Here is a 26,813-nt window from a genome sequence, read left to right on the forward strand (position 1 = left end):
ATATTGGATAAAAGCATTCATAAATTTTGTGAAAATTAATCTGCATGAATTGAGAAAGAAATGCAGGAGGAATAAAAACTAGACTCTCTGTTAGCACTATTGGTCAAAAATACCATACAGATTGCACCCTTTTACTGATGTGGTTTTTATAGGTGAACACATCTTGCTTGCATTTAGGATAAAAATTTCCCAGCCTGCTAGACTTAAAATCTGTCTTGGTTCAAAAAAATAGCTTCCATACAGATGGGTCTGATATTTCAGGGGAAATTGATGTGAAAATCTTATGAGGGTAGACAAGTTAATCTTTAAATCTCCAGGTATTGCTGATTATGGTGTATTTGTCTGTTTTTGTTCTTAAGATCTCTTATAATATTCCAAATGCTGTCTCGGAATGAATTTATTAGGTATGATCCACTGACACATCAGAATGCCCTCGAGAGTGTTAAAAGAGAGTAACTCAGGGAATGATGTGTAAGTTTCAAGAATAACTTCTGGAAACTCACAACAGATATGTGTACCAACGCATTGCACAGCCTGCTGGAAGACCCTTTATTGACAGAACATAAACTTCTGACACCATAAAATAGCATGGAAGAGACTGGCAAATGCCTGTGACTAAAATCAATTGTTTAGCATGCAAGGAATGTACTTGAGTCTTGTTATTATCTCATTATCTCATTGTGTTGATATATGATTACAGTGATCATCTTTATTATGCAATGCAGCAGAACGTGGTTGCTTACAGAAGATAGTAGCATATAGTACGAGTTGACAGTACAGCTTAGAGTTGTAAGACTATGAGGAGCTAACAACCTAAAGAGAAGGGTCTCAAGGCACAAATCGGGAAACACCTGAATTTTCCTTTTTTTTTTTTAACTGGCCTAATTTATATACAAGAGTTTTACTAAAACATGGTAAAGGAGGTGAAAGTGCTTAAGGATAAGCTAGATGGCTGCTCCACCCATCAACTGAGCCTTCAGCAACAGGGAACCAATGAAATATTCTAGCAGTGACTATGTATTTCACCCTTCTAGATCACTCCTGTTTCAAATATTTTGTTCCAATGTGCCTATGATGATGTTTTTACTCACTACAATCAAACAGCTTTTTGAGGGGAAGTTTCATAATGTGTCTAGAATTTCCATTAACCCATACTGGGTAGAACTAGATGTTATTTTCCAGGGGGAGGCTATAGCAGTAAAGTCTTTTAATGCCCAAAGTGAAAAGCCTAGAGACAAAATGGGACGAAAGCTACGCAGTCAATCTTTTTAGGAGGGACCTAAAGCAACCAATAATTATACCACCGAACTTGGCATATATTTCACTGGTTTTAAAATTTGAGTACATTAATTTTCATATGATTTTAGTAAGTCATCAGATTATATACAAAAGTCTGAGCCCCAATAATGTAAAACTATAAATCAGTGAACAAGGTTGACAAAGTTTTGGTCAGGACTTGGAAAAACCAAAGCTCATCCAGACTACTCTTACGAAACTTGTTTCCTGCCATCCTCAACAGCAAGAAATGACTGTAGACCAAGTGCAGGCCCTGGGAAATTATTTTCTACAAATATTGAGTTCTAGGGATTGAATGCAGTGGGGTTGAGGGAATTCTTTGGGGGGAGAGGACTTAAGAGAGAGGTGCTCTATGAAGGGAGGGTTAACCTAAGGCTAGAAATTAGTGTGTGTCCCTGAGATGAGTAATTTCATCATATGGAAATAATCATATTTTGAATTATATTTTCATTTTTACCTACTTAAATTATAATTTACTTTCATTATCTTTGACCCTTCACTGAAGTCTGATACTCCAACATAGACTGTGGAGAGAAATAACAGGGTAAGAACTGAAGCATCTGCTAAGCCTATGCCTAGGTAGCAGCACTGCATTTATGGGAGGCCACAGTGTGGGATCCCAGGTAGTGAGGCTGTCAGTGGCAGATCTGGGCATGGCACAGTATTCAGAGAAGCAACAGTTGATGAACAACACTGGTGACAACTTATCTCTTTCCCACACAGATGAGAAGGTGGCCTTTGGAATGGAAGAGAGCTATGTTTGGATTTACTTCAATTGTGAACGAATGCCATTTCATTTTGTTTGCCAAAAGAAACAGAAAAAAATGAAATAAAGCCCCTCTATATCTATGAAATGACTTAAGAAAGAGAAGTTTCTATTGCAGAATGCAGCATACTTAGAATTAAGTAGAACAACTACTAATTGAGAAGGAATCTGGACAATCCATTTACGAACAATTTCAATGACAAACCAAGTATAGATGTTGTATGACAAGGGAAACAAAATATAACATATGGCTCTTATGGTGCCTGTGAGATTATCAGAGTTGACAGTTGCTATGGACTGAATTGGGTCCCCAGTCTTCCACAAGAAAATTCATCTGTTGAAGCCCTAACTTCCAAAGTGATGGTATTTGGAGATAAATCCTTTGGGAGATAATTAGGCTTGGATGAGTTCATGAGGGTAGGACCCTCATCATGTGATTGATTATAAGAAGAGACAGCAAAGTTCGTTCGTTTTCTCTCTCTCTCTCTCTCTGTCTCTCCCCTCTCTTCTCTCTGTCTCTCCATGTCTCTCTCTCTTTCTCTGTGTGTGTGTGTGCGTGCATGTGCGCTCGCGTGCATGCCATATGAGAACAGAGAGAAAGCATCCGTCTAATCAGTCTACAAGCCAAGCAGAGAGCCCTCAACAGAAACTGACCAAGCTACTATCTTGATTTTGAATGTTTACCCCCAAGAATTGTGAGAAAATTTCTCTAATTTAAACCACTCTCTAATTTTGTTACAGCAAAATGAGCCTAGCTACCTAAGACAACATTATATTTATTAAGTCCTAATGTAAAAGACCTTTACAGATGGACGATGAACATTTTAATGTCATCCTCTGGCATTGGAAAACTTTAACTAATTTTGTTATTTTAGGATTAAACAACTCTTTTCAAGCCCCTTAAGTTTCTCCTGCTCCCTGTCCCTTACCTCCTTAACTTTTACAACTATGTCACAGAGACCACATTCTGGCTACATGTAGAGATGCTCATCCCATACGTGGGCCAAGAGCACCCTTCCACCACGTGGCTTGTCATGCTCACTCTTCTTGATCTGACTCTCCGGTTTCTAATTTGTGGAAGGCACTTACTACTTAAATCTGACCCATTTTCTAGATGTTTGCTGTTTGTTGTTTGTTTTGATACACTTACTCCCTGCATCATGCTGCTCTGCTTGTTCAGCCCACAAGCTGAAGTTAGTCTCTAGCCTGCCTTGCCCAGGAAATCCCTCTCTATCTAGGCAAGCTTCTTCCCTCTTCCCTTCCCTGCTTGGTGAAGAGAGCCTAATGCAGGCAGATCCATAAAGTTCAAGCAATTTCCCCTCCAGTCCTTTTTCTTATTATTGATCCAACTTTAAAATGAAGGTGTGAGTGTGGGGTGCAATGGCTCACACCTGTAATCCCAGCACCTTGGGAGGCGTAGGCAGGTGGATTACTTGAGGTCAGGAGTTCGAGATCAGCCTGGCCAACATGGTGAAACCCCATCTCTACTAAAAATACAAAAATTAGCCAGGTGTGGTGGTGCATATCTATAATCCCAGCTATCTCAAGAGGCTGAGGCAGGAGAATCGCTTGAACCCAGGAGGCAGAGGTTGCAGTGACCGAGATGGCACCACTGCACTGGTGACAGAGCCTGGGTGACAGAGCGAGACACTGCCTCAAAAAATAATAAATTAAATTAAATGAGGGTGTGAGGACGTTTAGAGAATAGACTCTTCAGTGAATTATAGATGATCGGGATGAATTAACAGATTCATTCTTTCAATATGGGGGCAGGGACTTCCTTTAAAAAAAAAAATCTGCTTTTCATTCCCTGACATCCATCCTTGTTCCTTGTTACCTGTCATGGTTCTTTGAGGTAAATCAGAAGTTCTTTGAGGTAAATCATGGTTCTTTGAGGTAAATCAGAGGAGGAAACAAATTTGTTTCCAATAAACTAATTTTTCTTTTCATTTTCCATGAATCATTTGGTTTTACCTTAGTGCACGTATTGAGTAAATAATTCATATAACAATGAAAATGTGTTTCCACTGTCACTATCATGGGTGCTGTTCTAAAAGTGTATCTATATAAGAAAAGTATGAAATTTCAGACAACATTGTCCCATAATGTATTCCAACTTAACCTCATTCTAGGAAATTAAAAATTAAAAAAAAAAAATTTATTTAAAATGCCACTTCTTTATAAGGTACTTAAAAATAGTCTTGAGCTACATACGTAGATGCTAAAATATTGCTAATAAAAGACAATAAAATGGCACTTCAAATTTCAATTTAACCAAATTCAACTACAATAGAAAGGTGATTTTTATCACTCTTGAATAAATTTTAAATTATTTCTAATAAGCCCAAAGATAGAAGCAATAATTCCTGTTCAGCTCTAGAACACAAGTTTTAATGCTTAAAATAGTATCATGACAGTAGCATTTAATAAGCAGAAAGTGACATTTTTGAAATGAGCTATGTGAGCACAAAGGTTATACATGGCTTTCAGTCATGCCCAGATAATCTTCCTTTCACAGTTAATTTTGGAAATTCACCACGTGCCTTGTCAACCTATCTTTAGGAACTACTTTTTTCCTTATTTTTTTTTAAAAAAAGTGTAATGTAAAACCATGCTTTAGTATCTGTAGGTGTTCTTGACCCAAGAGGTGAAAAAAGAGATACAACAGAGGTTAGCCTTGTCCCTTCCTAGAAAGACTGTGGCCACAGAATCCCAGAATACGAAGGGCTCTTTGAGATATCCAGCCCAAATTCCATATATTACTAATGAACAAATATGAGTTCCTTATTAATCACAGTATCTAAGAGAATCTCATAACTTAAATTTAATTCCACACCCTTTGAAACAAAGAAACTCATAAAGGAAAAAGCTATGCAGTTCATTATTTTGTATATGGCATAAAGTATCCTTTTAAACAGTCCTTTCCATAGCAGCACTATAACTTTGCATATCGTGTTTTAGAGTTATATTTAAATAAGTAATTCAAGCAGGAAAATGTGAATCCATTGAAGGAAAATAATGTCTACACTGTGTGATACTGGAACTGGCTGATTCTGGAAGGCGAGAGACACATTTCCCACTTTCAGCAGAACTGTGCTCACAATAACTCTTTTCACAACTCACAACTCCATGACTTTGAAGGATATTTTTATTTTCACAGTCACAAGCCCCACAATACTATCCACTATTTTTTTTTCGAATTAAGATGTTTGTTAAGGAATGGAAGTTGCAAATGGAATTAGTCTGTTTATAGTAGGAAGAAGAAAGTGCACTCATGTACAAAAAGGATCGGGTTTAAAGTTGTAGGACCTGTGTTACAGTCCTGGATCTGGCGACCGTGAAAACAGAGAACTCAGATGAACATTTTGGTGGAACCACATGAAGTAAGGCATGGAACTGGCTGAACAGTGTGGTCAGAAAGTCAAGTGGGACTGAAAGGGTCTTGGCTTAAACTAGAAGACATAATTCTAATCCCTTCTCTGCCTCGGTCAGGATGCAGAACATTGGCAAATTACTTTGAAGTGTATTTTTATTTATACTCACTTTTGCTATATATACAACAAGGGACTTTAATCAGAACTACTGTTCTTTGAAGTGTTCATTTCAACCCACTAGTTGTAAAATAAAATTAGAGTTTGTAACCAGCATTTTAAAACAATGAATTAGAATAGATTAGAAAATATGAGTACCTTTCATGGGAAAGAGCTAAAGCTTGTTTCTTGAAACAATATTTAAGTATATAGAAATTCCTTAAGCCACACATATTTCTTATAGGTCATGATCAAGAATGTTTGGAAAACCCTAAACCAGAACACCTCTTGCTGACAGTCTCCAGTAATTGATCTATAAATTCTTTTTCTCCCTATACCTACATATGTTCTCATTCAGTAAGAGGTGGAGTCATTCAGTAAGAGGTGGAGCCATCCCCACTGTGTCCTGTTGAATTTTTAACCCACAGAATTCTGAGCAAATATAATCATTGCTTTTTATATCTCTAAATTATGCATTTATACATACCTAAAACTGGTATCAGAAGTACAGTGCTACTATAACAAAAATCTAAAACTTGTACACTGGCTTGGTACTCAGTGACAGCAGAGGCCTGAAGGATAGTGAGGAGACCAGCTGGAAACTCTAAAGCTGTTAAGGAAATTGATATTGGAAGCTGGAAAAGGGGAGCATGGTGTTTTATTTTGGGGAGAAATTGGCAAGACGTTGCCTGTCGTAATGCAGAATATACGAAATGTACCTAATGAAACTGTGTACCTAACGAAGGAGAGTTCTGGAAGAAGATGAAACTCAGTTGGTCTGTTTTAGCCATGTACAATAGAGGATTGCAGGAGAGAGAGCACTAAGGAAAGAACTGCTTAGTTCTCAAGCAGAAATGAAAGGAAATAGTTTCAGTGCAGTGTTTGCCATGAAGACTTTTCTGAGCAGCAAAAGGTTTCAAAATGAAAACAAGCCTCGAGCAAAGGTCAAATTCAGAACTCTGCCAGTAAAATGTGGACTTGTAAAAATCAAATTAAGGGCTTGACTATAAGAGCCCCTGTTGACATCTCTGAAAGGTTTAAGGTACTGAACCTGGGGCTCTAAAGAATCTCACAAACACTGTACCACAATGCACTGACCATAGGCTTAAGTAGAGAGGAGCCTTTCTCAAGGCAATTTGTGGTTCTGTCTTTCATCTAAAGAAATGTAATATGATCTCATTCATAGAAAGCCCACAAAAATTATAAGAATACTTGGCAACACTGTTTAGACAGGACAGAGATAGTTTAAAATTTAAATTAAAAAAGACTTTGGGCCCCCAAACTTTTAAAGGCTGGAAGTAGCTAGGAAAACTACTCACTTGAAGGTACAGGTCATTTGTTATAGAAAAGAAAAGATGATTTGGAGAGTAGATTCAAGAGCTTAGAGAGCAAAATCAAGAACCACAGGTAATCAAAACCAGGGAGGAAAACTGAGCCCTTATCAACAGTCTTTTTTTGCCCTCAGAGTAGGAAGAACTGGACACATGAGTCTAACTGAACTTCTGAATTGCTGTGAACCAGTGACTTCTATGTTCCTCCCCTCCCTCTAGCCCCCACTTTTTGAACGAGACCGTACATCACACTTTACCTGCCCCTGACCTGCCAGTGTATATTGGGTTTGTGTGGTTGCAGATAAACTGTACTTTTAATTTAAAGCCTTTGCATATGAGGAATTGCAACCTAGGAGATGTGCCTGAGAAACTGCACCAAGGTGCCTCATTGCACATGGGCATGATTTAGATAATGAAACCTTGATTTCAATCTGATGTTGTCATGTCATGAAACTTTTGGGGAAGAGGGTGAGAATATTTTGCCTATTGGAAATATTGTGGCTGGAAGGCAAATTTTGTTCAACAGTCTTTCAAGATAGCCACCCTCAACACCTTCCCTTCTTTTACACATTCTGTCTATCAATAGATAAGATCTATCTCCATCTCCTGAAATAAGAGCTGGCCTTGTGATTGGCCTTGACCTACAGAGTATGTCAGAAGTGATTTTCTAAGTCTTAGATGTAACAGGACTGGTGGGATTCACTTCCTCTATCTTGAGAGCCAATTGCTGTGAAAGACCTCTTAGACCAACATGTTATGAAGAAGTTCAACCTAGTCATAGAAGAGGCCACACAGAGGAGAAAGATTGCTCAGACATATGAGTGAAGCATTCTTCAACGTTCCAACCCATCCCAACTGCCAGCTGAGTACAGAAAAATAAGAGGCCCCAGCCATGGTCACATAGAGCAGAGGAACCACCCATATAAGCCAACAACTCACAGAACAATAAGAAATAATAAAATTTTGGGGCCAGGTGTGGTGGCTTACACCTGTAATCCCAGCACTTTGGGGGACTGAGGTAGGTGGATCACAAGGTCAGAAGTTCGAGACCAGCCTGACCAACACAGTGAAACCCCATCTCTACTAAAAATACAAAAATTAGTCCAGCATGGTGGCAGGCACCTGTAATCCCAGCTACTCGGGAGGCTGAGGCAGGAGAATTGTTTGAACCATGGAGGCGGAGGTTACAGTGAGCCTAGATCACGCAATTGCACTCCAGCCTGGGTGACAAGAACAGAATTTTGTCTCAAAAAAAAAAAAAAAAGAAATAATAACGTTGTTGTTGTTCCAAGCCATTTATGGTTTGTTTTATTGGTTTGGTATTTTGGTTTGGTATTTTGGTTTGGTTTATTACACAGCAATAGATAACTGAAAAAAAAAATCCAAAATTAATTTCCTGTGCATGTGGATATCTCATTGAAAAAATATTATCACTTTCATAGAACTAGGGTATAGATTGTACCATGGGGACACAGAAAGCATCCTTTTAGAATATAGAAATTAAGAAAGTAAGCTTTCCTTTGAGTATTATAAAATCACCACAGGATGATTCAGAGAGGAGATATAAAAAATTTTCTAGTCAAAAATCTGGACTGAAATCAGGGACAAGGTATTAATATATATAAAGGAAGAACAACCAGAGTAGAGGTCGCCAGCCACAGGGATGGAAAACCTTAAGACCGTGGAACAAAGCCTGGTGGCCCTCACAGCAGTACCTAGGGGATCTGGTCCTCTGTCAGATCTCTGTTGTGGACATGGACTCAGCATGCTGGTAGAGCCTGAAGCCACTACATACATAATTCTTATGAGTCATTCATTTTCTAAGTTCAGATTTGATGAGAAAGCTTTTAATAATTTATATTTTCAAAGTTTTATGCCTGTGCTTCTAATATGATTTGACTGTGTCCCCACACAAATCTCATCTTAAATTGCAATTCCCATAATCCCCAAATGTCATGGGAGGGAACCAGTGAGAAGTAATTGAATCATGGGGGTGGTTTCCTCCATGCAGTTCTCATGATAATGAGTTCTCACAACATCCGATGGTTTAATAATCATCTGGCATTTCCGCTGCTGGCACTCATTCTCTCTTCTGCACCCCTGTGAAGAGGTGTCTTCTGCCGTGATTGTAAGTTTCCTGAGGCCTCCCAGCCATGCAGAACTGTGAGTCAATTAAACCTCTTTTCTTTATAAATTACCCAGTCTTGGGCAGTTCTTTATAGCAGTGTGAGAACAGATTAATACAGTAAATTGGTAATGGATAGTGGGGCACTTCTGTAAAGATAGCTGAAAATGTGGAAGTGACTCTGGAACTGGGTAACAGGCAGAGGTTGGAACAGTTTGGAGGGCTTGGAAGAAGAAAGGAAAATGTGGGAAAGTTTGAAACTTCCTAGAGACTTGTTGAATGGTTTTGACCCAAATGCTGATAGTGATGTGAACAATGAAGTGCAGGATGAAGTGGTCTCAGTTGGAGATGAGGAACTTCTTGGGAACTGGAGCAAAGGTGATTCTTGCTATGCTTTAGCAAAGAGACTGATCGCATTTTGCCCCTGCCCTGGAGATCTGTGGAACTTTGAACTTGAGAGAGATGATTTAGTGTATGTGGTGGAAGAAATTTCTAAGCAGCAAAGCATTCGAGAGGAAGCAGAGCATAAAAGTTTGGAAAATCTGCAGCCTGACAATGCAATAGAAAAGAAAAACCCATTTTCTATGGAGAAATTCAAGCCTGCTGCAGCTGCAGAAATTTGCATAAGTAACAAGGAGCCAAATGTTAATCACCAAGATAATGGGGAAAATGTCTCCAGAACATGTCAGACCTTCACAGCATCCCCTCCCAACACAGGCCCAGAGGCCTAGGAGGAAAAAAGGGTTTTATGGGCTGGAGCCAGGGCCCTCCTGCTCTGTGAAGCCTCAGGACATGGTGCCCTGCATCCCAGCTGCTTCAGCTCCAGCCATGGCTAAAAGGGGCCAAGGTACAACTCAGCCATTGCTTCAAAGGATGCAAGTCCTAAACTTAGGCAGCTTCTATGTGGTGGTGGGCCTGTGGGGGCACAGAAGTCAAGAGTTGGGGTTTGGGAATCTTCACCTAGATTTCCAAGTATGTATGGAAATGCTTGTATGTCTAGGCAAAAGTTTGCTGAAGAAGCAGAGCCCTCATGGAGAACCTCTGCTATGGCAGTGTGGAAGGGAAATGTGGGGTGGGAGCTCCCATACAGAGTCCCCAATGTGGCACTTCCTAATGTAGCTATGAGAAGAGGGCCACCATCCTCCAGACCGCAGAATGGTAGCTCCACCAACAGCTTGCACCATGTGCTTGGAAGATCCTGGAAAACCCCAGACACTCAACACCAGCCTGTGAAAGCAGCCCAGAGTGGGGCTGTACCATCCACAGCCATAAGGACTGAGTTGCCCAAGACCATGGGAGCCCAATTCTTGCATCAGCATGACCTGGATGTGAGACAAGGTGTCAAAGGAGATCATTTTGGAACTTTAAGATTTAATGACTACCCTATTGGATTTTGGACTTGCATGGGGCCTGTAGCCCCTTTGTTTTGGCTAATTCATCTTGTTTGGAACAGCCGTATTTACCCAATGCCTGTAACCCCATTGTATCTTGGAAGTAACTAACTTGTTTTTGATTTTACAGGCTCATAGGTGGAAGGGACTTGCCTTGTCTCAGATGAGACTTTGGACTTGGCCTTTTGGGTTAATGCTGGAATGAGTTAAGAATTTGGGGGACTGTTGGGAAGGCATGATTGTGTGTTGAAATGTGAGGACATGATATTTGGGAGGGGCCAGCGGCAGAATGATATGGTTTGGCTATGTCCCCACCCAAATCTCATCTTATAGTTCCCATAATCCCCATGTGTTATGGGATGGACCCAGTGAGAAGTAATTGAATATTGGAGGCAGTTTCCCCCACACTGTTCTCATGATAGTGACTGAGTTCTCATGAGATCTGATGGTTTCATAGGCATCTGGCATTTCCCCTGTTGGCACTCATTCTCTCTCCTGCTGCCCTGTAAAGAGGTGCCATCCACCATGATTGTAAGTTTCCGGAAGCCTCCCCAGCCATGCAGAACTGTGAGTCAATTAAACCTCTTTTCTTTATAAATTACCCAGTCTCAAATTATTTCTTTTTTTTTTTTTTTTTTTGAGACGGAGTCTCGCTCTGTCGCCCAGGCTGGAGTGCAGTGGCGCAATCTCGGCTCACTGCAAGCTCCGCCTCCTGGGTTCACGCCATTCTCCTGCCTCAGCCTCTCCGAGTAGCTGGGACTACAGGTGCCCGCCACCATGCCTGGCTAATTTTTTTTTTTTGTATTTTTAGTATAGACGGGGTTTCACCGTGGTCTCAATCTCCTGACCTCATGATCCGCCCGCCTCGGCCTCCCAAAGTGCTGGGATTACAAGTGTGAGCCACCGCGCCCAGCCAGATTATTTCTTTATAGTGGCATGAGAATGGACTAATACAGTTTCTTATTAGAAAAAGAGCAACGTAGGATTCTATTTCTATGTACCCATCTCTTTGAGTTTGGCTATTGTAGACATCTGATGAGAGGGAGTTTCTGAGCTTGTAGATTGTGGCCAAACCTGTACCAAGGCAAATTCAGCACAGTAACACCCTTTTGTGGAAATCTATCCAGGCAGGCAGCCAGCATTCCCAAGAAGACACAGCCCTCTGTTCACAGTGTATATCACAAGTTCTAGTTTGATATTTGCATTCCAGGGCAGTATCTTGTTTCCAAATCACTCTCCTCTTGTTCTAGACATGGGATGTCCATTAGACATAGCCTGTTTGTAGAGAACAGAAACAGTGATAGCGCTGCAGACATTTCTTCAGCTCTACTACTACAGGATCTCAGATTGCACCTGCCATTCCATCCTTTACGCAAGTCTAGTAGGATAGAGAAAAAAATTGGAGACAATGTATCTATCAGGGAGAGGAACTATTCTGCAGCAATGATCTCAGTGGGAGGTTATGCTAAAATATTAGGTTCCATAACCTAATAGATGTGAACAACAGAGCATAAGACATGAGAACACATAGGAACAATGTGCTCTGGAATCAGAGAGATCTCAGTTCCAATCCTATCATTATCTTGAACCACTACTTAACCTGTTTCTTCATCTATAAGGAGGAGATATTTGTAGGACTGATTATGAAAATCAAACGAGACAATAAGTCTGTGCATTTAAAACCATTAGCAGAATTCCTGCCACTTGGAACCTCAAAATGTATACCTATTAATGTTTTACTTTCTCTAAAACACTGAGTTTATTCCTGCTCCCAGGAATGCTTGTGTCCCTGTTGAAGCAAGGAAGCCAATAGCCCAAAATACAGCACTGTGACATGCTGGCCTAAAGAAGAAGCCTCGAGGTCTCTCTCACCTCCCCCCTCACTCCTCCTTTCTCTCAATCCCCTCTCTCTTTGAAAGAAGAGAATTAAGTTGTTATCTGAAGTTCCCTTAGTGCCTAAAGCCCAGACCTACCAAAGAAGAAAACAATTTTCTCTGAGTTTTCATTAACTTAAATCATATTGCAAAAAGTAGACCAAAGTCTGTCAACACAACTGAACAGACTTTTGTCATAAGCCATTGTCTTCTATTTCTGTCCCATTCAGTATCTCAAAGGTAATCATTTACCAGCTATTTTCTGCTCTGTGGGCCCAAGAGACTTCATCCCAGGCCACTTTATGTTCTCCAAGTCCATTCATTTCCCCCCTAAAAATTATTTACTATCCCTCATTTTGCTGCATTTCTTCCATTTCCCCTTCCCCTATGAAGAAAGTTATGTAAACATCTGTACCCCATTAGGTTATTAGGTAATCATTCCTCCATGATTCCCCTGTGCTGTGCACATTAAAATAAATTTTGTGTGCCTTTTCTCTTATCTTCCTTTTTTTTAGTTGATTTTCAGGAAACCTTCAGAGTATAAGGGGGAAAGCTTTCCCTCTCAAACTCTATATCTCCTATACAATGCTGACCTCTTTGTGTCACTCAGACCTCAGCATAAATATTACCTCTTCAAAGAAGTCTTGTATGCACATCCAATCAGAACTTATCCTTGTTGGATATTTCTCCTGTTTTCCTTTCCATTGGTTTATGTGAGCATATTGATGCCAGTGTAGGTATTTTCCTTTTCCCCACTTGACTATAATCTCCATAACAATAATAGTTTCTTGTCTGTCTTGATCTTTGCTAAATCATTAGGGTAAAGTGACCAGAATATCACAGATTCTTGGTAAATCTTTGTTCACTGCTGAGTGACTTATAGACCTTTGACATTATTAGAATTGGCGTTCAGAATTTGGGGTATTTTGTAATAACCCTAAAGAGTCATGAGCACCCCTATAATTTGTCATTTCCTCAAATAGTCTTTAAGAAGCAGGATGAAGAGACTAATACAGAGTGGTAATAATGGCAAAAGAAATAAAAGCAGAGTGGTGAGAGTGGTCAGTGAAGGAATACTCAACATTATCCACGTGGAAAAATTGAGGCAGGTTAAATCTTTTACTTGCCAAAAAGAAAGGTTAGAAAAATTAACCAAGAAATTGAAATTTTCCTCTTTTAGTTCTGTTATACTCTAAGTAAAGGTCAAGGGAAGGCATGAAGGGACAGGGCAGAGGGAAATCACAAGTTAGATTTTGCAATGTATAAAACACTTAAGGTCTAATGACTTTGTAAGCATAATCCCAGACCATAAATTTGGGATTAAAACAATCATTTTCCGGCAAAAACTTCCTGTGTAGTTATAAAGCTTAATATAGCAAGACCATTTGAAAGAATATCACTAGTAATGTGGGAAATAAAAATATCCTAAAACTCCTTTATAACTCTCATACTTCCTATGTATGAAAGTGATGCCATGTGGGATTGCTCTGAAGTAGTAAAGAATTACTGCAAAAAATGCCACAGCCAGTATGATTTTTCTTCCTCTAATAGCACGCCAGACCTCCAATCATAACCCAAAATAGTTTCCATCCTTTTTCCCCTTGGCTTCTTCATATGCCCTTCACTCTGGCCAAACCAAACTACCACTGTTCCACACACTTATCAGATATGTGTATGTTCAGACTTTACTGAGACACTTCACCTGTTCTTGTACCATCCTACCCTAAATAAGACCCTTCCCATCCTTTCAGTTCCAGCTCAACCATCAACAACTCCTCCCCTTCCTCCTCCTTCTCTTCTTCTTCTTGCCCCACCCTCCACCCCTCACTTTGGGCTTCATCTCTTTCTCTCTTGTGAACTTCCTCATTTTTACCTTGTACTTGATTATCAGCTTCTCTCTCAAAGGCTATGAGCTTTCTGAAGGGAGAATTAATTTATCTTTTTAAAAGTCCCAGCAAACTTTAAACAGCAACTTGCTCCCAATAGGCAATCAATGAATAATTACTATAAATAACTGTTCATAGGATAATAAACTATAAATATATAATGATTCAAAGTTTTCAAATCTTTCTTCTATGTCCCTTCAAATTTTCTTTTTTTATTTCCTCCACTTTCATTTTTTTAATGAAAGTTTATGCGCCACATAATGAGGTTGCAGTCAGCTACGGATCCCATACACAACTGTGGTCTCATAAGATTATAATACCATGTTTTTACTGTACCTTCTCTATGTTTATATATGTTTAGATATGCAGATTCTTACCATTGTGTTACCATTTCCTGCAGTACTCAATATCATGACATGCTGTACAGGTTTGTAGCCTAGGAGCAATAGGCTGTACCTTATGGCCTAGGTGTGTACTAAGCTATGCCATCTGGGTTTGCATAAGTACAATCTATCATGTTCCCATGACAACAAAATTGCCTAATGACACATTTTCTCAGAAAATATCCTTTTTATTAAGCAATGCATGACTGTATATGCAAACACACATGCGCACACACACACACACACACACACACATATTACTGTAGGTTCCTCAAACCAAGAGATCTCTGAGTGCTTTTATCTCAGCAGGTCAATCACCTCCACCCAGTGTTCAAACAATAGGAAGTCCAAGCTAAGGAAAACAATATGCACATTTAAAACTTAGGGATTGCTGAGCTATTAAACCAGTGGTTGATAATTCTTTTTTCTCTTTGCCCAAATATTTTGAAGCCATCAGCAAGTTTTCTTTACAAGTTCACTGTAGCTATCACTTGCAGCATTTCTACCTACAGTGAAAGGAAGTAACCAAGTAAGTTGATTTCCTAAGTCTTAAGGGAAAGAAATGTGACAGCATAAAAGTGTCCATGGAAAATGCATGATGCTAAGCACCCAATAAAAGCACAGTTAGTTTGGATTCAACCCAGGGGGATATTATCTTAAAGAAAAGTAAGTTGGGAGAAAAATCCGATTAATGATTGGAATATTTCTCCTGTCCCTAGGGCAGTCAACTCTGTAGAAGCTGAATCCCTGCCGTTTCACAGATACAGTCTACTGAGGATTATCCTTTGGAAGTCTGTCCTGGTTGTGATAAAAAGATAGAAATGTTTGTGATCTTCTTAAGTACCTAAGATCACAGAGGAAGCAGCATGGAATTACAGAGCCATAAAACATTTCATCCAACCTCATTGAAGTTGTGTTACTGTGTGCTAACATTTCCTTTAGTGGAACTGTAACTTCAGTAATAATAGTAATAATGATAATAATGCATAATAATAGCCACCATTTATCAAATGCTTTATTTGTATCAGACAATGCGCTTTGGGGGGATTATTTCATGTAATACTTACAACATCCCTATGAGGTAGGTACTATTATAAACCCTGTTTTACAGACATTAAAATATAGTTACAGAGAAATTGAATTACTTGCCCAAGTGGCAGAAACTGTGTGAACACGGGTGAGCTGGCTCTAGTCACCATACTGTCAAAAAGACTAATTTGCTTCAATATATGATGGTGCATATTTGTTTTACAAATATATTCTTAAGGGCATTTTTTTAACCATTTTTTAAAACACTACCAATACTCTTCCATAAGTCAAATTAGCCTGAATTCAAATCCCAATTTAGTAGTCGTATAACCTTGGGAAAGTCAACTCTAACTTTACTAAGCCTTGTTGAGCTCAACTGTTAAATGGATATAATGATGCTTATACATATACGCATGTGAGGATTTAAAAAAACATTCTACCTGAAGTATTTAGCATACTGCCTGGGATATAGGAAGGGCTTAAATGTAGAATCAAGTATCATTATCAATTATTATTGCTATACATGGGGAATTCTCTCTGACTACATTGGAATATATGAGAGCATATGCTTTTACACATACTTCACATTTATCTATCACAGAGCTATAAAAATTAATGGTGCCAATACCAAAGAATCTACCAGCTTTGGGAAATTGTAAAATGAGTGATTTTGCCAATAAATACAGATTTTATGTTCATTGAACTATGAGACAATATGTCAGTTTCCTTCTGCATTAGGTTTATAGCCCATGTATTTGAAGGTAATAGAAATGGATTTACTTTGAACAAAATAGCAACATGTGTTTTAAAAATATGTAGTTATTGGAACTTTTGGGATATTACCATTTTAGTATTGATAATCTTAGTTTTCTTATCAGTTTTTTAAAAATGATTTTCCTTAAGTGAGTTTTAACAGCATATGCATGACAATAGAAAATTCAACAGATTAATAATTTTTATTAAAACTTTTTTTTTTTTTTTGAGACAGAGTGTTGCTATGTCGCTCAGTCTGGAATGCAGTGGCATGATCTTGTCTCACTGCAACCTCTGCCTCCCAGTTACAAGCAATTCTCCTGCCTCAGCCTCCCAAGTAGCTGGGACTACAGGCACCCACCACTATGCCTGGCTAATTGTTGTATTTTTAGTAGGGATGGGGTTTCACCATGTTGCTCAGGCTGGTCTCGAACTCCTGACCTCAAGTGATCCACCTGTCTTGGCCTCCCAAAGTGTTGGGATTATAGGAGTGGGCCACCATGCCATAGGTAAAATCCCTTAGGTTTTACAAAATTACATTGGTAAGTTATTTTCTGTGCTTCTCAAATTTAGGAAAAGTGTGACTAGATTGTTAAAAAAAATAGAGAATATTTCTAAAAACTGAGATGGCTCATTATGAGGACATGCAGATAGTGAGCATTTTTTTTTATATTTATGCAGTTCACCTTCGGATATTGCAGGTATTCTATTATTTCCATGCAGTGTACCTTCATTCTTGAAGAGTTAGGTGGGAAAAGAGAAAAGATTTTTTTGTTCGTGCACAATTTTAATTTAGTCCCAATGACCCAATACTCTTTAGTTGGTCTTTTATGTAAGTTCTGTTTACCTTTCTCTATATTCAGATGAGGAAAATGATTTCATCTAGGACAGAGTAGCTTGATCCATGTCAGAATCTCACTGACCACAGGGACCAGACATTGGTATTTTTTGGTTCTGAGCTCGTAGGGGTTACTAAAAAAACAACACAAGCAGAAGTAGCAGTGGACAACGGAAAAATCTAGGCCTTGACTTTTGAACTTAAGGCCTTAAATCAGTTTTGCTTTTTTTTTTTTTTTTTTCCACATTACTTGGAGGTTCTATTTAATCCACAGTAATTTCAGGGAAAAGTGTTATCTCAGAGACAGGTCTCTGAACAGTCAGGACCACAGTGGGCCACACAGAAGCAACACCCTCAAGTAGACCTTAGTCTTCCTTGCCTTAGCTGGAGTCATAGGCTATTTGTGAATTTATTATTATTTAAATAGTTATGAAAACTTCAGAGTCTATTCTTTCGTTTTAGTTTTAGATCTAAGTTTGTTTTCTTTATAATAAATGCCATCAAGATGATATGGATTCTGAGTCTAAACTATAAGAAAAGAGAGAGACATTACAGTCCACCCAGTTTGCAATATTCTCAGATTACAGTCCACAGATTATTCTCTGTGTGGCTTTTCCCACCCCCAAGTCATACCTTAAACATCTAACTCAAGGTCAGGACGGGATATTAACCTAAAAATTAAACTTCAACACATAGACAATTTGAGTAATATTAACAGGAATTTAAAGAAATTACTTTAAAACTAATTTGAAAGTACATTTTCAAACTCAAATTTGAATTTGAATTTGAATATGGATACACATACACAAATGTGTATGCATGCATATATATGCATGTATGTATCTCTCTCCTCTCTCCCTCCTATATATCAAGAAATGTTCTGCTTTGTGATCACTATGAAGATCCTTCATATATAAAATTGTAAATACTGTAATCAATTAGCTCTGACCACATCACAAACCCATTCCTTTACCCCTACAATGTTCTCCCATAGTTATTACAGTACACATAGCCTTCCATGACCTGGCTTCCCTCTCTTTCTCCAGCCACATCTCACAATGCTCACCCCTTTGATAACTCCCTGCAGCCAGAGGCTTCTTTTTCAGTGATTCAGACGAAAAAAGTGATTTCCCAACACCGGGCTCTTTTGTCAAATGCTTCCTACAGCTGGAAGACCTTTCTCTTCACTCCCCTGCCTCCCTTGCTATTTAACCTCTAGGTCTTAGTTTAATGTTCACTCAAGGACCTCTTCTCTGGAAAATCAATCTAAGACTAATCTTTGGAACCCTCCCCTGTTTCTTGCCACCATTTCTAGGTGCATGTTTATTTGTGTTACTGCTTGCTTAATGTCCTTCTCCTTTAGATAGGGAGACTGTGTTTGTCTATCTCACTTCTGGAGCCCCAGCTCCCAGCACAGTGCCTGTTTGATAATAAAATTAGAATCTTTTGCAAAGTTACACATAAAAAGATGCAAACTTTTACACTATTCGTTCCTTCTAAACATCTTTTGTTAATTAATTTCTTTTCAGAAATATTTTGCCATGAAGTGGATAAGTGGGGAGATCTTGTCTCATCATCAGACATCTTATCCAAATAGGAAGGACAAACGATAATGTGATAATCTGCAACAGCTTGTCACACTTAATAAGAGAAAAGATGCTGTCAAAGTACACCCGAGCTAAGCTGGCAGTTTAGGTACTGACAAAACAATTATAAAGTAGTGTGATGCTGGAAACGCACAAGTAGAAAGCTCTAACATGAGAAGAAGTTAATCTAACAGGAGCGAGGTTTGGGGGGTGGTGTCCTGGGTTTCTCAGCAGGTACAAACTATACAGAACAAGTACGTGAGGTAATTGGGAGTAGTACAGGCTCTTCCACTTCCTTGACTCTGTATGTTCCAAGCAAATTTGCCCTTACAATGCTTTGCAAATAGCACAAAAACCCAGGCAGGGAAGACAAATTGCTCTCAGCCAATAGGAATTTTGGTGTTACCTTGGAGATACGGATCCTTTGCAATCAAACCCACGTCCTAAAATTCTCCCGCAATCACCCTTAAGTACACAGTACTTAGACCAGAAAATAAAAGCTTTCAAGGGCATACCCCAGCAAGCCATTTAAAACAATAACAGAAATTCCTAAATTCGTAGAGATAATTGAGACATTGAACACTTACGGTAAATGCCCTTAGAACGATCAGGAAGCCACATGCCCCGGATTTCTAGAATGTTTCTATGTATTTCTGTGAACAGATTCCAATGGGAAGAATTGTTTTTCCTCATTTGTGTGTCATTTGTCATACACCCACACAAAGCAATAGCAGAAACTGTTCTTTCCCCCAGTGAATTTACCATTTAAAGGGGAAACAAAACACATATAATTTCTAACTATTTACCAGCAAGTGAGACTCACAACTGACAAAACAAGTAGGAAAAGCACCAGTGGATCCAAATTGCAGCTCCCACTCCCTCCTGCCCCACTCTGTCTTCCAGATTTTCAGTGAGCTTTTCTTAACATTCTAATCATTTAACTAAGTTCCAGTTAGGTCCAGAACTTTTTGAGAGACAGGAAGCCAGATCTTCATTCAGTGATTTCTTTTTCCTCATGAGTTCATTGCCATGAATTAAAGCAAACGTGAACAAAAAAAAAATAGAGCCCCTAACTCCAGGACCCCATCCAGATGAGCACGATTTAATATTTACTGTCAACATAACATGATACATATAATACAGAAATATAGAATGATATGTGCAGGCTACTAAATGAAAAAAGAATCATTTTATTAAAAACATATTGATTTTTACATTGCAACTATCTGGGTGAATTGTTACTCTTGGGCTCCAGCTAAAGCCTCTATTTCACCTATAATAGCATGATCACAATAAACTATAACTGCCTCTATGCCTGTCTGTTTCCTCCACAGGAATGCTTACTTCATGCCAGCCCTGCCTGTCTTTATCCCCTGTAGATACCCACTGTCTATCCAGGGGCCTGGAGTACAGCAGGAACTTTAAAATATGTGTTGAATGAATGGCCTCAAAATATGAGGCACGTGGAATCCCTACTGGGTCTTATAATGCCATGAGTTGACTAACCCTTGCCCGTCTTTCCAACTTCATCTTTTGTGCCTTTCTTCCAGGTTCACTCTGTTCCAGCCACCTCTGGCTTCCTTCCTGTTCCTAATTGCCAAGTATGCTCTAATCTCAGACCTTTGTACTAACTCTTCCCTCTGTCTGGAACGTGCTTCCCCCAGCGATGTACAGGCTTGCTTCATTACTTCTTTTCAATTCAGGTCAAATATCACCTCATCACTGAGGGTTTCTCATGACCACCTTATTCAAAATGGTCATCCCCCTGTCTGTCGTCCCCCTAATTACTTATCTTCATAGCATTTGTCACTAACTGCCATCATATTTACTTATGTTTACTGTAATATCGCTGCCTCTTCCCACGGGAACATAAGCTCCACGATAGTAGAGACTTGTTTTTCGTCATGGCTGCATGCTCCAGGCCTGCAGCAATGCCTGTCCTAGACTAATTGCTTAATAAATATTTGTTGAATTGATGAATTCATGAGAAGCCACCAAAAAAAAAAAAAAAAAAAAAAAAAAAAAAAATGTTGGAAAGGTCCTTTGTTGCCTGCATCTCTTCCATCTCTGACTTCTACAGCAAATTTATTTATAAAAGCTAGGATGGAATATGTGGACAATTTTAAAATAATAAAAATTAGAATGGATCAAACAAAAACCAACTTGGATTAAAACCATTTTCCCTGCTCCTTTGTTCCCCCAAGCCCCTGTAGTTTTGCTGAGCCAAGTTACACATGTAAAATTCTGAGCACATCACAAATATCCTTCCAGCTCCTGCTTGTGCCAGAGTTTCTGTTCCAATTGATCAATTATACCCTCTAAAAATATGCCCAATCATCTGGATATAAATGCAATATTCTATTGATAGGAAAGATCCCACTGAATTTACCAAAGCCTATTCAAATTTTGCTATGATTATGGTTCTTTAAAATAAGCCAAGCTGTTTAGGTGGGCAATTTGGCATCATGTATCAAATTCTTTGAAAAGTGCAATGTCCTTGCCTGGAAGATTGTACTTGCAGGCATGGATCTCAAGAAAATATTCAGTCATATTTGAAAGGATATGTCCAAAGATATGGTATGCTCTATATCATAGTGTTTCTCTCAAAATAAGTTAGAAACAACATAAATATCTGACAAGAATATTGTATATCTAAATTAACAAGAACCTTATAACTATACAATAAAGTACTCTGCAATAAAATTGTTGTTGTGATAATATGCCTATTGGCATAGAAAAAATGGTCGACATTTACAAAATTATATTTTTGTAAAGTAAGTGTCTATTATGCATATCTATGTAAGTGTATAGAAAGGTATCTTGATGGATTGAAAAATTTGTCTATGACTTGGAAAGGGAGGTGGGTAATGGCTACTCTTTACATATTCTTTTTTGCATATGTAATATGCTATGATCTCCTTGTGATAATGAGGCTTTACTTTTAAAATAAGCAACTATAATATGAAATTAGGGAGGAGATAAAGTAAAATATGCCCCTTCATTTTACATCATGCATTCCTAATGCAGGCAATGTCTTCCCCAATAGGATGAAATTCGGTTCTTGGGAAAGGGGCAAAATATCTCTTTCTTTTCATGTATAAAGCATAGATATATATATATACAGCACATGAACAGATACATTATATATCTGTAGCATTAAAATTTTATGGTAGGGTGACTAGGAAAAATATACCTTATAAAGCTCCTTTATAATGAAAAAAATTGAAAGCCCCATTTCATTTCAATCTAATATTTTAATATTTTGTGTGTTTTTAGAGCTTTTAAAATTCCTTCCATTTATTTGATATATAATTACTTCTCCTCATTTCCAGTAAAAACAGGTTTAAGTCGAACCATGGGTCCTGAGGAGAGTGTCCTACAAAAATTCATGAGGAGTTTCTGAAAAGAAGTAAAGGAATGAGGTTACTGGATCACAAAGGTAAAAATCTTCAGCTTAGGAGAGAGTTAACTCCAATATCCGGTAAGCCACTTCAGGCATCTCAGAAGCAATCCTTAGAAATATTTCTGCTTTTTCTAATTGAGGTCAGACAATGGGAAGCTTCTCCTAATCCCCAGACACAGCACATTTTTTTTTTTTTTTTTTGGCATTTGTACAATGCCTTCATTTAAGACCTTCCTTAAAAGCATCCTCTCCATGATAAATGAGCGATGGAGTTGGCAAGCTTTTTCTCTACTGACACTCATATTTCAGAAAGTCAGGATTATGATTAGAGAAGCACAATATTGAAGACAAGACTCAAATAAGTCCCCAGAGCAAGAGCAGCTGAAATTAGAATTATCACCAGCATTTCCTCCCAGGAACAATTTCAAATCCATCAAAAGGACAGAAGGGGATATTTCTAAAATATAAACAGAGAGGAAGAGAGAGAAAAAAGACAGCCTCCACCTCCTAATAAAAACAATTTCTCTAGGTTGTCATAAAATATCCTCAAGGAGTGACTAAAACTCCAGTTACCCAAAGTAAACAAGCTGGAGCTTTCTGGTAACGTGTCACAGTGTACTCCGCCCCCAGATGTATGGAGTTCTTGGTCAAAAGCCAAGTTGTATCACAGTGATAGGAAAACATGAGTGTTCTTCTTGCCCATTCCCAGAAATCAGGTTAATCCCATTAAAGAATGGCTCTGTCTGGTGATGCCTCTCATTGTAGAGGAAGCTGCAACCATAAATTTAAAGAGAAGCTATGGAAGATAGAACAATGGCACCCCCCAAAAATGTCCATAGCCTAAAACCTGCAGCCTGTGACTACATTACAAAGCAAAGGGAACTCAACAGATGTGATTATGGTTAAGGACTTTGAGACGGGGAGATTAGCCTGGATTGTCCAGGTGCGTCCAATGTAATCACAGGAATCTTTACAACAGGGAATCTGTTCCCTGGCTGTTATTGGAGAGAGAGGACAATGGAAGCAGAGTGAGTGAGATGCAACATGAGAATGTGACCAGTCGCTGCTGGGCTTTAAAGATGGAGGACGGGGGTCATAAACCAATAAGAAACGCTATCATTTACTGATTTCCACAAGGAGTATGTACAGCTAAAGAAGCTGGAAAAATGGACAAAGGGTTTCCCCTAAAGCCTCTAAAAGTAAATATAGACATGCTGATACCTTGATTTTAGCTCAGTGAGACTCATGTTAGACAGAATTATTAGATAATACAGTATTGTTTTCAGCCACTAAGTTTGTGATACACATACTTTTATAGCAGCAGTGAGAAATTAATATGAAGCTAAGGTTGGAAATCTCAAATATTCACTTTATTACATCCATGGCTAGTTTTTTTTTTTTTTTTTTTTTTTTTGAGATGGAGTCTCGCTGTCGCCCAGGCTGGAGTGCAATGGCGCGATCTTGGCTCACTGCAGGCTCCGCCCCCCCGGGGTTCACACCTTTCTCCCGCCTCAGCCTCCCGAGTAGCTGGGACTACAGGCGCCTGCCACCTCGCCCGGCTAATTTTTTGTATTTTTAGTAGAGACGGGGTTTTACCGTGTTAGCCAGGATGGTCTCGATCTCCTCACCTCGTGATCCGCCCGCCTCGGCCTCCCAAAGTGCTGGGATTACAGGTGTGAGCCACCGCGCCCGGCCGGCTAGTTCTTAATAAAGCAAAACACCTTGAATGTTAGTTGACAGATCCAGCCTTCCTCCACAGCCAGACCACTCCCTGGAGGGTCATATCATAGGATCAAACCAATCAATTCCCAAAGCAGTACACAGGCAGAGCAGAAAAACCAGGGAAAGGGAGAAATATTTCTGAGGATCCTTGTTCGTTTTTCCCTGGATCTTTTAAATTTGTACTCTAATGCATTAGGCAACATTATTCAACTTTACTTCCTTAATTGTAGCTTTGTTAGAAACATAAAGGCCCTCCATGGACACAGGAAGGGGAACATCACACTCTGGGGACTGATGTGGGGTAGGGGGAGGGGGGAGGGACAGCATTAGGAGATATACCTAATGTTAAATGACGAGTTAATGGGTGCAGCAAACCAACATGGCACATGGATACATATGTAACAAACCTGCACATTGTGCACATGTACCCTAAAACCTAAAGTATAATAAAATAAAAAAAAAAAAAGAAACATAAAGGCCCTCCAAACAATGTGATTCCACCTAATTTTAAAATAACTGGGCACATTGTAGACCCTGGCAATCAGCCTAGTCTATTCTACTTAGCCCTTTTTCCATTAACCTGACAACTTAAACATGATAAATGGATGCCAGGGAGAAAAATGAAATAAAACAAAAGGGAGAAGCTTAACAGATTCTTTTGGTATTGTGACCCTTGTTAGAATGACATATTTGATTATAAATACATGGCTGTTTTATTCTCAGCTCAATTATTTAGAAAGGTTCTCCCTGACCAACTATTTAATGTTGCTTCTTCCTCTATATAGTTGTATTTCCCTATTTCCATTTATTCATAATATAGTAATATCTGAAATTATATTTATGTTTTGTCTCACATATCTATTTTCTCCACTAAAACATAAGCTCCATTCTTGCTTGGTAGTCCTGGAAAAACATACATACAAACATACGTACATAAAAAATAAAATATAAGCTTCATGAAATTGGAGACTTTTTGAAGATCTTATTCATGTTATGTCTTCATGGGGTAAACTAATGCTTGACACATAGAAGGCAAGCATTAAATAATTTTTGAAAGCATGGATGGATGGATAGATGAACGGAAAGAACAGAAAAAAGAGATTCGATGTCCAGAAGGTAAACAAATCTTTAAAAAATGGGAAGATTTTGTAAATCTTTAATGGGTGGCGATTAAGTAGACAGATGGAGAAAATAAGCATTCCAGATGACATTCCCCGTGTAGGTAATAATACTTGCTTTGACCAATGAAATTAGAGCAGAGCTAATCTGTTCTATATCTAATAATTAAGATATGTGTGTTTTGCTTTGGCCTCTTTCAATCACGCTCATGAGAAAAGTATGGCTCAAGTGCTGTTGCTACTTAGTCTAGGCCTCAGAAAGAGAGACATTTGAAGTAAACCTGAACATGACCAATGGTCCGAAGTTGAGCACAGCCAAAGATATTGACATGCATTAGCCATTATATTCTTCTGACTGTTATGCATAATTATAACAGCACAGTTATAATCATTAGTATCACTAATACAGCTGGTCAGTGGGGATGTACGCTACAGGAAAGCTTGATCACGAAATGTAGCAGAGAATGGTTAACAATCCATTAAAATTCCTGCTTCCCCTACCACAGTGTAGAGCTATTTCTAGGAAGTAGCTGCCAACCAGAGACTGTACAAACTGTTGCACCTAGGGGGAGCCATTTGACAGTTCTGATCAATGGAATAATATTGGAAATGATGTGTGTTACTTGAAGTAACCAACATGGTCAAAACAATTAAGAAGCCATCTCTTTTGCTTCATCCAGGTGGATACTAATGACTGAGGAGCTCAAGGAACAGCAGAGCCATAATATTGAAGAAGTCTAGATGCCTAAATTATCACCTGGGGGTGTGCCACTCCAGACCAAAAACACCCACGTTTGGACTATTATGTGAACAATAATGAAATCTGTATTTTGTTAAGCCAGTAAAATTGAGTTTGCAACAGCTAGTAATAGCCTATGTAATATGTTTAACATGTACTAAAATTATATCTATTAAATAGGGCCGGGCGCGGTGGCTCACACTTGTAATCCCAGCACTTTGGGAGGCCAAGGCGGGCGGATCACAAGGTCAGGAGATCGAGACCACGGTGAAACCCCGTCTCTACTAAAAATACAAAAAATTAGCCGGGCGTGGTGGCGGGCGCCTGTAGTCCCAGCTACTCGGAGAGGCTGAGACAGGAGAATGGCGCGAACCCGGGAGGCGGAGCTTGCAGTGAGCCGAGATTGCGCCACTGCACTCCAGCCTGGGCGACAGAGCGAGACTCTGTCTCAAAAAAAAAAAAGAAAAAAAAAATGATTATACCTGTATATGCTATATTGTATATAGTATAAGTATATTGTATATGTGCAGGATTATTTCAGAATCAGAAAATGTTTGTGTCCACTCAAGAGAATGCTTCTCAGAAGAGAAAGTTTACTTTAAAGAAAAAAGCAAGCTTTCCAATATGGTAACATTTTCTATTCATTCCTATAAACAAATGGAACAGAGAGTCAGAGGTTCTAGCTGATGAGGCTCCATCGGCAAAAAGACTCCTACCTTCATAGAGTATGTATACTAATAGGACTTAGACAATAAACAACCACAATACATAAGTCAATTATATGATACATTAGAAGGTAATGACTGCTTATAGAAACAACAGAGCAGGGTAAGAACTGCTGGGGTATAGCGTCAAGATCTGTAGGGGTGCAGGGGAGCACAACTTAACTAATATTTAGATGTTCACTGCCCAAAGTGAATGGAACTGAAGGTAGAGAGGAGCATTCCCAACCAGTTCTTTCCATCTATGTTCCTCACTAGCTCCCAAGGTGATTCTGGAAACTGTAGGACTCCTATTGTCCTCATCTCAGCTCTAAATGAGTT

At 38.9% G+C, this 26,813-nt stretch overlaps 1 protein-coding gene across 8 annotated transcripts in view; it reads right to left on the minus strand.

Moving 5' to 3' along the window:
* Positions 1 to 26,813, minus strand: part of NYAP2 (neuronal tyrosine-phosphorylated phosphoinositide-3-kinase adaptor 2) — a 335,656-nt gene that overhangs the window by 146,685 nt on the left and 162,158 nt on the right. The gene's annotated exons all lie outside the window — the stretch shown is intronic.

This window comes from Hylobates moloch, unplaced genomic scaffold (assembly GCF_009828535.3).
Source record: "Hylobates moloch isolate HMO894 unplaced genomic scaffold, HMol_V3 SCAFFOLD_1, whole genome shotgun sequence".
Lineage (NCBI taxonomy): Eukaryota > Metazoa > Chordata > Mammalia > Primates > Hylobatidae > Hylobates > Hylobates moloch.